The following is a 12,813-nucleotide window of genomic DNA, read 5'->3' on the forward strand; positions in this document are numbered from 1 at the left end:
TCAGATAACACAATTGTCATCATTTTAATTCATTTGCACACACCATTTTTTTCTTTTTACAATTTGCTATTTTAGTCACAGAAAGTGTATAATAAAAACCCATGAATCACAGATAACTAAATGCACAGTGACTTGTGGCTTGTTGAAAAACAACACATTTTGGCTAGGCCTTCGTCAGGACTCCATCACAGTGGTTTACTAAACAAAAAAATAATTTAAACAAAATTATAGTCTAGAGGTTACATGCCCTTTTCAATCATTAAAACCATATACTAAAACCATAGGTATCCATTTACTAATAAGGGTCTAATCAAAGGTTTCTGACCTCGAGTCAGTCTAAAACAACAAGAATATATGCCATCTACATACAGTTGAGCATTAGATTTACAGCATTAACCATGATTCAGTTCGCATGCTGTCAGTGTAAAGGTAGGAAACAGTGCCAAAACCAGAAAATGATCAAGGTGTCAATAGTTTGAGTTATCAGTGGTTAGAACCAAACTTCCCAGTATCAGAACATAGAATAAATAGAGTAGATAGCTATTACCTAATCTGTTTAGTGTGCCCTCACATACTTATAGAGTTATCAGGATAAATAAAATGCTATATTGCTCAAGCCTACCTTGTGGGTGTCTAGATGACAGTATCCTCGAGCAGATTGGGATATAAGATATCTATTTCCTGGATATGCAATAACTGTATTGATAGAGCAAGAGAGGCAATCTTATGACCTCATAATGTTCTAATAGACTCTGGGTAGCAATGTGATATCATGCAGACTCTGCTTTGTATATTAATAGATACCTTATGGTAAAATCTTCTTTAGGGCCTCTATATGGTTATTGTTGAGATTCAGCTAATAAAGCACCTTATGGGGGGCCTATTAAGAAAACATGCAACCTAGATAACAATATGGTAAATAAAAGAGTTAATGAATTTCCGCTTAAGGCTTAAAGCAAAATGAATTTATGCTGAAGGCGTAACTGCACAAATATCAAGGACTTTCATTTAAAAGCAGTTGCTATGAGAAAAAAGTTTCTGGCTAGGGGCTATCCCAAAAAGATTGTACAGGACTCTTATGAAAAAGCCAGTTTTATGACAGGCAGCATTTACTTACCAACACCAAAGCGAAAAGTGATTCCTCATTAGACTTTGTCACACTACACTCTATGTACTATCTACAATAACTGCTGGCATTACATTTTTCATAACCTATCATCAAGTCAAAAGAGAAAAAGGCATAGATGTATACCTGCATATTTAAAGTGGGGCACGTATTGCATAATCAAGTATAAATGCGATGGTGCAGTTAACTGTATTGCGCTCCACGCATGTACAATTCACTTTTGAAACTAATATGGTATAGGCACTTCAGATGGCGCTCGTTTAGTGGGGCACTTAACATCCTCCCCTTTAACTTGGCCCATATTCATGACCCCTTTTAGTAGAGACAAGTGAGGGTGAACTTGTAGATTTAACAGCATCAACCAGCACACATGTGTTTTCAAGCTGGTGCAGTCAGGAAAATTAAAGATGGTGACGATTTATTCCGTAAGGGTGTAACCTCATATAATATAGGACCATATATCATGTGGAAGGGAAATAGGGATTGATGACAAACCGCACATTCAAATTGGGGTATGTTTGCTTTAATCAAGTATAAATGAAAGGCTGCAGTGTCCCTTACTGTTGTCTTCACTAGACACCAGCTCCACGTTATCCATTACGGTGAAGGAAGTTCAATATGGCGCCGGGTGATCGGGTGAGTTTATCAGATGCAGCACGGCCCTCGTTTATGATATCATTCAGGAGAGACAAGTAAGGTCGGATGCATAAGTAGCGCCACGCTTTTTTCACTCTGTTTGGGAGTTGGAGAATCATAGAGCATGGACGTCATGTCATATCGGTAAGTGATAATAACCAGCTATGGGACCATTGCACCATGTAACTGCACTGCCAAACTAGAAAGCATATTCTGGATTAGCAACAGGTAGCAAAGCTGGAGAATATTACTGTGATACCACATTCATATGCTTAAATATAATTCATTTTAATATCTGGTCTCCTCTATAAATAACTCGGTGGGCTCCGCCATGATTAATATTATAAAGTGCAGTCAGAGCAATATAATGTGGCATAGATGCCACGAGAAGGTTTAGTGTTACTACGCACGTTTCATTGGGAATAGGAGGCTCAACAGCATGGCTAAACTGTGATGTCATTGAAATAAGTGCACTTTGAGCTACATCATTTTGCGCAGACACTACTACAAACGTGTTGGTAGGAAAAAACAGACAACAGGGGTAGCAGAATATTATAGTCTAATTGAATAGAATTCAGCATCATTAGAATTACTTTATATGTCTTGCTAATGAACCCGGTAATCCTGCATAAGCAAGATGAGACGTGCATGCTTATATTAATATGTAGTATGCCGCATTGTAGTAAGGAGGCTTACATTGCTATCGTGATTTTTATCAAGAGTGGCATAGCATAATGGCCCCTTAACTTTGTGAGCTCATATATATCCCGGTTTCCTCCTGTCATCCATCGACAGCATAGTCAGACGCTAGTAATTTTAAAAGAAAATTCAGCCTGATCCACATAAAAGACTATGTGATATTGATCAATTATATCCAGTGCCATAAGGTCATTGATCACCTTCAGTTAAATTATACATTATATATGATCTTGATAAGCAGGTGGATTATGTTAACTCATGGATTGCATATACATCTGTACAACCTCTTAGGCAATCTTTGCTTGATGCCTCTTGCCATAAACTGACATTGAGTAACCACTCTACAAGAGGAGATAGAACAACTGTGGAGAGGTAAAAATATGTTCTATTATCTTGAGGAAATAGAAATTTTACGTGGCCAGTGTGTCCCCTACATGCACCCTATGCCTGTACACATACCCCATGTATGTCCATGTCACCATGTAATTCCCTTCTCATGCCTGTAATGATTGTGCCTCTGCATTTCCGTCCAATGTTAGCATGTCAGTTATCAGGCCCTCCATGAATGAAACGTTAATTCTGCACTGAGGCCTATGTTGCCAATGCATTCACATGGTACACGTTTTAATGTCGAGATGAAGTCGTTTTCATGGCTCAGCCGAGCCAGGACCCGAATTCAGGCTCCAAGCCTCCTGATACTCTGAAAGCTGCAGTTTAGCTATGTATCCCTGACCTCTCACATACTTCCTGCTCATCCGAGAGGTGCCCAGCCTGGCCTGCCAAGACAGTATTTTGCCTACAGTTATCTGTTCTGCTCCACAGAAACACATTTCTAATGAAAAGGGTAAACATATTCCGCCAGCAGAAGATTAGGGCCTAGCCTTTCTGTCTCCATTCAAGTGATTTACAGAACCCGAATCCATAGAAGGCCCATGGCCCCACGCAATGCACGAAGAAATATAGGCACACACTAGCATTTAGTGATGAGCAGCCCTTGCAGCCTGTGCTCCAGCGACCTTTTACTTCAGACAATACATCCTCCAAGCTCAAGATATCAGATAATACCAGAGGTGCAGGTCGTCCTGACATTCAAGACTCCTCTACTAGCACGAAAAGTCAGCTCCCCCCAGTTTTCCCCCAGTTATACGTCAATTCCACGTCATGACCAGTTTGCGCGCACAAGTAGGGTAAAGGTTCCTGCTGACCATGCAGACCCCCTCCATGTATCCACCCACCTATGACACATCTATGACTCATCAAGTGAACACCCATGTGTACGCCTTCTTACACGCCCTTTCTCACGCCCATGTGCTCTTATCTCTCTCTTTCACTTGCTCCACCTGGAGCGCTCCGCCTTCTCTATCCAAGTCAATGTATGATTTAACTATATATAATGTGTTCTGTGAATAAAGATTCAGATGACGATCCTTCCTGATCCCTAGTGGAGATGGAACCCGATTCTCCATTAACTCGAGTTATTGAATAAAGCCCTTCTGAATCGGACACCACGGACTTTGCCTCTCATTATATGCATGATCCTTGTTAATGTATAGAAACTCTAACAGGGTAAATATATTATTTACCACATTAATCTGGCCCCCGAATAGGGACCAGTCCCCTTCCCCACGCGCCGGCGATGTAGGTCCAGCCCCCTGCCCCCTTCTACAGCCGTGACGGACTTCAAGTGTACACGACAGCAGGACTTCCTGCCTACTCCCTCAGGCTTACGGAGGAGACGGAGACTGCGACCAGGCATCCACATGAGGCGGTGAGGATAGCAGACCATCCCAACCAGAGCCCAAGCCGAGAGAGCAAGGTCCGAGGTATCCCGAGGCCCACCTGTTCCGAGGCGCATGCGCAGCAGCAGTAGCAGCAGCAGTATCGAGTTTCCAAGGCCTTCAGTTCTGCTTCCCGGTGAGTACCGTTATTGGGAACGCATAAAGACGGGTTCATTTATTTGAGCTCAGTAAAGATGTGTCTGGGTACACAGATACGGTAAAGACGTGTCCATTCTGGTGGGCACGGTAAAGACGTGTCTCTTTATGAGACCGGTATAGTTGTGCTGTTTTGCAGTACATAAAGTAAACAGTTTTTCTTCTATATACTAGTTAGGATGTATCTGTTTTTAATGTTTTAATGTTGTAGTGTGAATGGTTGTTTCCAGTCTATTCTTGTGTATATTGTGTTTTCGTTAAGGTTAGTTCCAACATGCCACTGTTTTTGAAATTACGTCAGATAGGGACCAGGAATGGGAAACTCGAAGAGGCAGTCCCTGTCCCGCCTAGAGACACACCTGGCCATTTCATGTACCAAAAGCATGGGTTAGATGCCATACTGTTTTTAGACTTATGGGTAGATTACACGAAGGATCTGGAAGAGAAATATAGATGGCCTGCCTCAGGGACATGGGATGCTGATTGCATTATGAGAGTAGAGGAAGCACTATGGAAAAAGAAAGCTAGACAGTCCCAGAAAGATGCCATTGAGTTATGGCATAAAGAAGCACATAGGAGAACAGAGAAAGAATTCCACAAAGCAGAGAGAAGTAAAGAAGCAGCAGAAAAAGCCAGAGAAAAAGAACTAAAGGAAGAAGGGGAACGAGTCAAGGCAGAACAAGCAGATAGAGAAAGAAATGCCCTTATCAGAGGCATGTATCCCGTCCTCGCGGAAGGATAGCTAAAGTGACCCTGGAAGTACCCGGTAATTTGCCGCCACCACTGATCCCGACTAAAGTACGTAGTCATAAACAGACAGCCGCGGAGGTCTTCCTTTCCTCCTATTTAGAGGAGCCCGCTCCAGAGTATGTTAATGGAGGTTTTCCTCCTCCTCCTGGCAACAATCCTTTTCTCCCTCTGATCACGTCACAGGATCAGCATGCACAACTGCCTCCGCCACCGACTGTGAAAGACAATTTAGGACAAGGGGCAGTGGGAGGAGGGACGACAAATACGCCGCAAACACCACCTCCACCAACACGAGCACTCCAAGAGTTAGCATTGCAACGAACGCCGCAAATGACGGCATCACCCTATAAGCATAATGTAACGATTTCACACTGTATATACGATCCAGTACCAGGTGTGGGCCCAACGCTCATGTACTCACTACGTTTAAGACGTGTTGTAGAGTATTTGATCACATTACCAGGCATGAAAGACAATTTAGACAAAATATACCATTTCATTAGAACGGGGGAGGGACCCGAGAGTATACATGAGGCCATGGCACAACAAAAGCTGGAGGTTCAACGCGCACTTTTACGTTTTTTGATTAATTGTCTGATCAGGGAACAAGACCAGCCAGATAAAAGAGTAACTAGAGGTATGATTGATTGGAGTGACAACATAGCTGCCTGTAAACATGATACAATGGCAAAGATAGAATGCATGTATAGGAAAATACGAAGAGAAATTCTAAACTTGCACAGGAAAGAGTCATATGAGAAAGAGGATTCAGCATCAGATGATGATGAGCACACAACAGAGGAAGTGAGTAAAATAAATTATGTAGGCAGAGCACGACCGTTTGATAGGCCCATATGCCTCGACTACCGCAAAAAGGGACCTCCTATAAAAGAAAGATATTCCCTCGAGAATCTATTCCAAGCTACTGAGAACGCACTACAAAGACGAGTAGAGTGCGATAGACCCCACACTATACACGAACAGGAACTAGCCCGGTCAGCAGTTCAATGGGTGTCTAATTCTAACATATATAATGGTGACGTAGTGGCTCAGACCTTTTTGAGCCTTCCCCCGGAAGAACAGCGTTTGGCTGGTATTTACATGGTTCAACATCTATTCACGTTGTACGAGAGTCAACGTTCTGATCCCGGTCCCTTGTATAAATTACTGGATGATATACCCCTAGAGAGATGGATAGGCCTAGGTACCGAATTAATTAATGTCATTCTAGATCAACGACATAAGTACTTGACATTTCTGACCACGCACATGATTCCTGCCCCACACCACGACAGAAAGAGTTTACACATAGACAGACAGAACCCCCAACGAGAGGTACATCCCGTCAAAAATACAAATAATGAGCTTCAACGAGTATATGTTTACACACCCTTGACGAAATTAGAAATACTGGAAATGAAAAAGTTGCTGCCCTGCCATGATAAAGACGCAGGGGGATTCCACCGTGAATTAAAAGACATTCTCCGCATAGGGGATTAAACGTACGCTGACATCATTAAATTATTAAAAGTACTGTTACCAGCAGGCATTTATGAAAAGCTTAAAGAGAAAGAATGGGAGGTGGGAGAGAAAAAGATAAATTGGACAGAATTGGAAGATGAGGATAGAACACGGCTCCCTGGTGTTGGTCTTGGGGACAAAGCTAAGGAACTACCTGAACTCTTGATACAGGTTCTGCCAAGATTATTGGTTACTAAAAAGGAAGATTGGGATGCTATTTCAGCATGTAAACAGAAACAAGACGAAGATACCAGTGATTTTTATTCCAGATTCGAAAAATGTTTTACTATTAATAGTGGCCTTAAGCCAAATAGTGAATTGTATCCACATCTTTTTGTGAGCAAATTAGTAGAGAATTCCTTACCCCCGATCAAGAATAGAGTACTGAAGGTTGAAAGTACCTGGCAAGCAAACAGCCCTTTTCAAATGTTGCAAATGTTACAATACCACCAGAACAGAATTAGAGAGGAACAGGAACATGAAAAGAGACGCATGAAAGATATGAAAATGAAAGTGCTAGTCGCACAATCAGTACCAGCTGATGGCCATAAAAAGGGCACGGCACCTGTTAAAGCGAACTGTAATTATTGCAAGCAACCAGGTCACTATGTAAATGAATGTGGTGTCCTGAAACACAATATAGCTACAGGCAAGACAAAAGAAAGGCTGCGTCTTCCCAGACAGAATAGCACCCCATAGAACACGCAAACGCCACAGAACACGCAACAGACAGTAGCTTTACCGCAACCAATAGCTGCCGAACAACATGTCACGCAACAAATGTACCAGTACGCACAGTCAGACTATCCAGAATATCAACTGTACTCATGAAATAGCCTAGAGAGGGGGGTTGGCTTGCCCCTTATTGAGGTTCCTGTAGATCAAGAAGGTCCTTATGTACATAGTCGTGTATTGGGAAAAGACAGAAAATATTTGATTGACACAGGGGCGAGCAGAACTACCATCAGTCATGACGAGGTTCCAGGGGCACCCCTCTCAGGCTCACAGAATATTTCCCTGGGATTTTCAGGAAACCCTATTGTTAATGAAGTGTCAAAGCCAGTTTCCCTAGGAGTTGGTCCATTGTCCCGTACTACAGACTTGTTACTTACTAAGTCATGTCCAGAAAATTTGCTTGGTATAAAGACATTGAAAGAACTAGGAGCAGTAATTTGTTGTTCTCGGAAGGAGTGCGATTGTTTTTACGTGATTTTAAAGGACATTATGTGTTGAAAAATTTTGATCCCAGACTCCAGAATGCACCACAGTATTTATGGGCACGAGGTCCGACTGATGTAGGTTACATGCACATTACGCCACACCGTGTCACTCTCAAACCAGGAGTAGTACTGCCATGAACCCGACAATACAAGTTACCACCTGATGCCGTAGTAGCATTACTGAAAATTGTTGACAAACTCATTGCACAAGGAGTGGTAGTAGAAACTGATTCAAATGTATGTAATTCACCTGTCATCCCTATTCTTAAACGAACAGACCCTAATGCACCACCAGTCTACAGACTAGTGATTGACCTCCGAGAACTGAACAAATGTATAATACCCCAGTACCCAGTGGTCCCAGACATTTCTTCATTATTGACTGCAATTGATTCCGAGGCAACGTTCTTTACTGTAATTGATCTAAAGAACGCCTTCTTCAGTGTCCCAATTCATCCAGAGAGCCAATACCTCTTCGGATTCTGTTTAAATGGACGCAGCTTCAAATTTACGAGAGCTCCTCAAGGTTTCACAGAAAGTCCTAGTATTTACAGCCAAGCATTAAAGAGACAACTAGACAGTATCCACATGCCTGCCAACACCGCACTGCTCCAATACGTGGACGATATCCTGATCACTGCACGAACAGAACTAGACTGTGAACGTGCATCATTGACAGTCTTATACCTTCTGGCAGACAAGGGGCACAAAGTGTCCCCTTCAAAGTTGCAATTCTGTGCACAGCAAGTGGTGTACCTTGGACACTTGCTGTCCAAGAGGGGTAGACAGCTGACACAAGACCGTATTCAGTTAATTGCCAATCTTTCGCAGCCCAAGACACAAAAGGAAGTACGGGCCTTCATTGGTCTCACTTCTTACTCCAGACAATAGATTCCCCAGTATGCATATCTAGCCAAACCACTCATACAGTTAACAACACAGGAGGCAGCGTCTTCGATTGTCCTCCCCTGGACACAAGAACATACACTTGCATTTGAAGAATTGAAAAAAGCTCTATGTCAAGCACCAGTTTTAGCGACTCCTTGTTACAGCAAGCCTTTTATACTTTTTGTCACTGAACGAGAAGGTACAGCCTTATCTGTCCTCACACAAGATCAAGCAGGAAAACACAAGCCTTGTGCTTATTTTTCTAGTACATTGGATCCAGTGGCCCAGGCTCTGCCTGCGTGCCTGAAATCAGTTGCAGCAACAGCCCTAGCAATAAGACAGAGTGATTCCATAGTGTTAGGACACCCCCTGACAGTACAGGTTCCACATTCCGTGGAAGTTCTTTTGAACAGGACTCAGACACAACATCTGACTATAGCGAGACTGACAGGATATGAACTGACATTATTCCAGCCACACATAGAGATCAGACGATGCAATATACTGAACCCTGCGACACTCTTGCCCTCAAGCACAGCAGACACTGCACCACATGACAGGGTGGAAGTAATTAATACAGTGACGAAGCCAAGACAAGACTTGACAGACATTGCATTACCAGACCCCGACCTGACACTTTATGTAGATGGTTCATGCATGAGAACGAGCACAGGAGAGTTAGTGGCCGCATATGCAGTGACAACTGATACTGAAGTCATAGAGACACAACGAATTGACACATTGTCAGCACAAGCAGCAGAGCTCATCGCTCTGACACAAGCCTGCATACGAGCCAAGGACATAAAAGTAAACATATACACAGATTCACAGTACGCTTTCGGAGTCGTTCACGACTTCGGAGTGTTATGGCAGGAGAGAGGTTTCCTGACCTCTCATGGGGCCAAAATTCAGCATGGTCCCCTCATTCAGGCTCTGTTAGAAGCTATGCACTTGCCTACAGCCATAGCCGTCATGAAATGCAAAGCACATACGAAAATCACTGACACCATTTCCCAGGGTAACGACCTGGCAGATCGAACAGCTAAACTTACAGCCCAGACTCCAACAGACACGACAAAGACAGAAGTACCATCACTGACAAATTGCATGACAGTCAGGGATCCCTCACAAGATGTACTCGACATACAGACACATGCCACTCTAGACGAGATAAAGAAATGGACTGAACAAGGAGGGGTCCAGACTGACCAGGGCTGGATGACAAAAGGCAAAGCTACATGGTTTCTTCCTGACTCGATGGTTCAAGTCATCATAAACATAGCACATAGTCCGGCACACTTAGGAGAGAAGGCTATGGTAGACAGTTTACAGAATATTTGGTTCAACAAGCACCTGCGTGCAGCAGCAAAACAAAAAGTGCGTACCTGCATGATCTGTTGCCAGTTCAATCCAGGCAAAGGCATTCCAGTGGAACAAGGTGGATTTCATCCTCCTGACCACCCTTTTGAAGTCCTCCAGATGGATTATATCCAGATGGACAGATGTCGAGGATACAAATATGTCCTAGTAGTTGTATGTGCATTATCTAGATGGACAGAAGCGTACCCAGTCCCAGACTACACTGCTGTAACCACTGCCAGGCAGTTGGTTTGAGAGTTTTTTCCACGTTATGGATTGCCCCGTGTCGTGTACTCAGATAACGGTCAGCCATTCTCCTCTGAATTAATGAAACAAGTATCTCTTCTGTTAGGGTACCAGTGGAAGTTCCATTGTGTACGACACCCAGAGGCAGCAGGCCTTGTAGAGAGACACAATCAGACACTTAAGACAAAATTAGCGAAAGTCTGTGCAGAAAAAGGCGTGGATTGGATGGTAGCCTTGCCGGTTGCCCTCTTTTACATGCGTATGGTAGCTCATTCCAGAACAGGACTGTCCCCTTACGAGGTGGTTTTTGGTAGACCGCCGAATATGTGGGGTACGCCTATGCCAAAAAGAATTACCGATGTTGACAGTAATATGCTGACAGATTACCTGGCTTTCTTGATGTCTGCACTCCTTTCTTGTCGTTCACAGGTTGCAGCCGCCTTCCCCGACAACACCGAAGTTAAGGAACACTCCATCGTTCCTGGAGATACAGTGTTGGTGCGGAACTTTGATCGTTCAAGTCCTCTCGAGCCCCGCTGGCGAGCACCAAAGTTAGTACTGCTTACGACGAGGACCGCCGTCAAGGTCGAGGGAAGGAAGGGCTGGATCCATGCCCAGCACGTCAAAAGATTCCATGGACACGGAACTGTAATCGAAACTAAGGACTGCCCCGAAACCAGTGACTCAAAGCCCCCTTTGCTAGAAAAGACTCCGCAACAGGAGTACAGGTCAAAATTACGGTCTAGTAAGTCAGACAGCGTTTAATTGTTTAAGTCCACCCTGTGGTGAATCGGTTAGACAGGTTCCTGACATTTATAAGATCGTAGACCCGAATAGTAGACAGAGAGATAAGAAAGAGAAATACTGCAAGACCTTACGCAGCAGATGTATAGTAACTCTGATCATTATGTTTCTTCTAAGTATATCGATTATATGTATCAGCTTGACGCTACATGTTTTCTTTCCTCCTCTTGGTTCACATATACATTCTTCCTTCAATGACACTGTAGAGCACACATTCAGTGATCTGCCACTTCATGAACTATCATATCGACTAGCACTGCGCAACAATACTTTTATTCGCATGTTACATTATTCTCATCAGACCAGCAATGTAACCAATTGCTGGGTATGTGGCCGACTCCCACCTTATCAGAAAACGAAGGGAGTTTTGCCCCTCTTTCCTTTCCCGTTCTCGCACAATTGTTCGTGCGGAGTATGGTTTGCTTTAATGTCATCACAAGACAGAAAGTTCACAGATTCCCAGAGTGAATGGACCTGGGGAGATTTAAATAAAGTAATGAATAAGGCATGTTTTCCAGACAAAGATGGTTTTCCCCAAAGGAAAGGAACAGATCTAGAAAATGAAGTGTACAACCAAGGAAATGTTTCCCTTAACTTTATGATTCTGAATGTCCAGTCCAAGAAAAATACAGGTTCACCGTTCATAACTGTCTTACCAGTAAAAGGTGAATTATGCGTTAGAAAGAAAGGCTCAGTGCATTTAGGGCACAGTGATTGTAATACTGTAGTCAAGTTCAATGATAAAGGAAAGTCTACTTTCAAAGCTTCCCGCCATTCCTATTTTATTTGCGGTCAGACAGCCTATGTGCGTCTGCCCTTAGACTGGGGTGGGACGTGTTATATAGCGTTCCTACTGCCACCTGCTAGCCCCATCCCATTATCATCGAGATTCCCGACTAGTACATGTTAGACACAAGAGGGAGACCGATTCCCCAGTTGTCGATCAGACTGAGACAGCTCTGGAGCAATATACAGATTTCAATAGAGGATTCTTTTTCTTCATAGGTCCCATCCAAAACAGTAAATTAATACGTAGGTTAACAAGAACTCTTAAAGCAGTAGTGAATGAGACTACTTCTGCTCTAGCGAACTTGACAGAGGAGCAGTCTGCGATGAGACTTGTTGTTCTTCAGAATCGCCTTGTTCTTGACGTCATCCTGGCAGATAGGGGCGGGGCTTGTAGAGTGATCGGCTCCAGTTGTTGTGTATTTATTCCAAATAACGCGCCATCCGTATACGCAGCAATACCAAGACTCCATAAGATAGCTCACGAGATACACCAAAATCCAGGCACATGGACTTGGTCCGGTTAGCTCTGGAGTGTAATATCAGCATGGGGATGGAAGGTACTGTCGTTCCTAGGAATAATACTGCTTGTTATATTCAGTTGCTGTCTCTGTCTACAATGTGGCCCAGCGATTTGCGGCTTGTGTGCCACTGCCTGTATTCCCCGTCCACGTCCACGTCCACGTGTACAAAAGAATAAAGATGAGCAAATGATGCTGCATGATCATATGTATGGTATCATGAATATCTATGTGTCCTGAAGGGCACAGTAGGGAACAAGGAGGGAATGAGGAAATAGAAATTTTACGTGGCCAGTGTGTCCCCTACATGCACCCTATGCCTG

The sequence above is a fragment of the Lissotriton vulgaris genome, chromosome 2_1 (genome assembly GCF_964263255.1).
Source record: "Lissotriton vulgaris chromosome 2_1, aLisVul1.2, whole genome shotgun sequence".
Lineage (NCBI taxonomy): Eukaryota > Metazoa > Chordata > Amphibia > Caudata > Salamandridae > Lissotriton > Lissotriton vulgaris.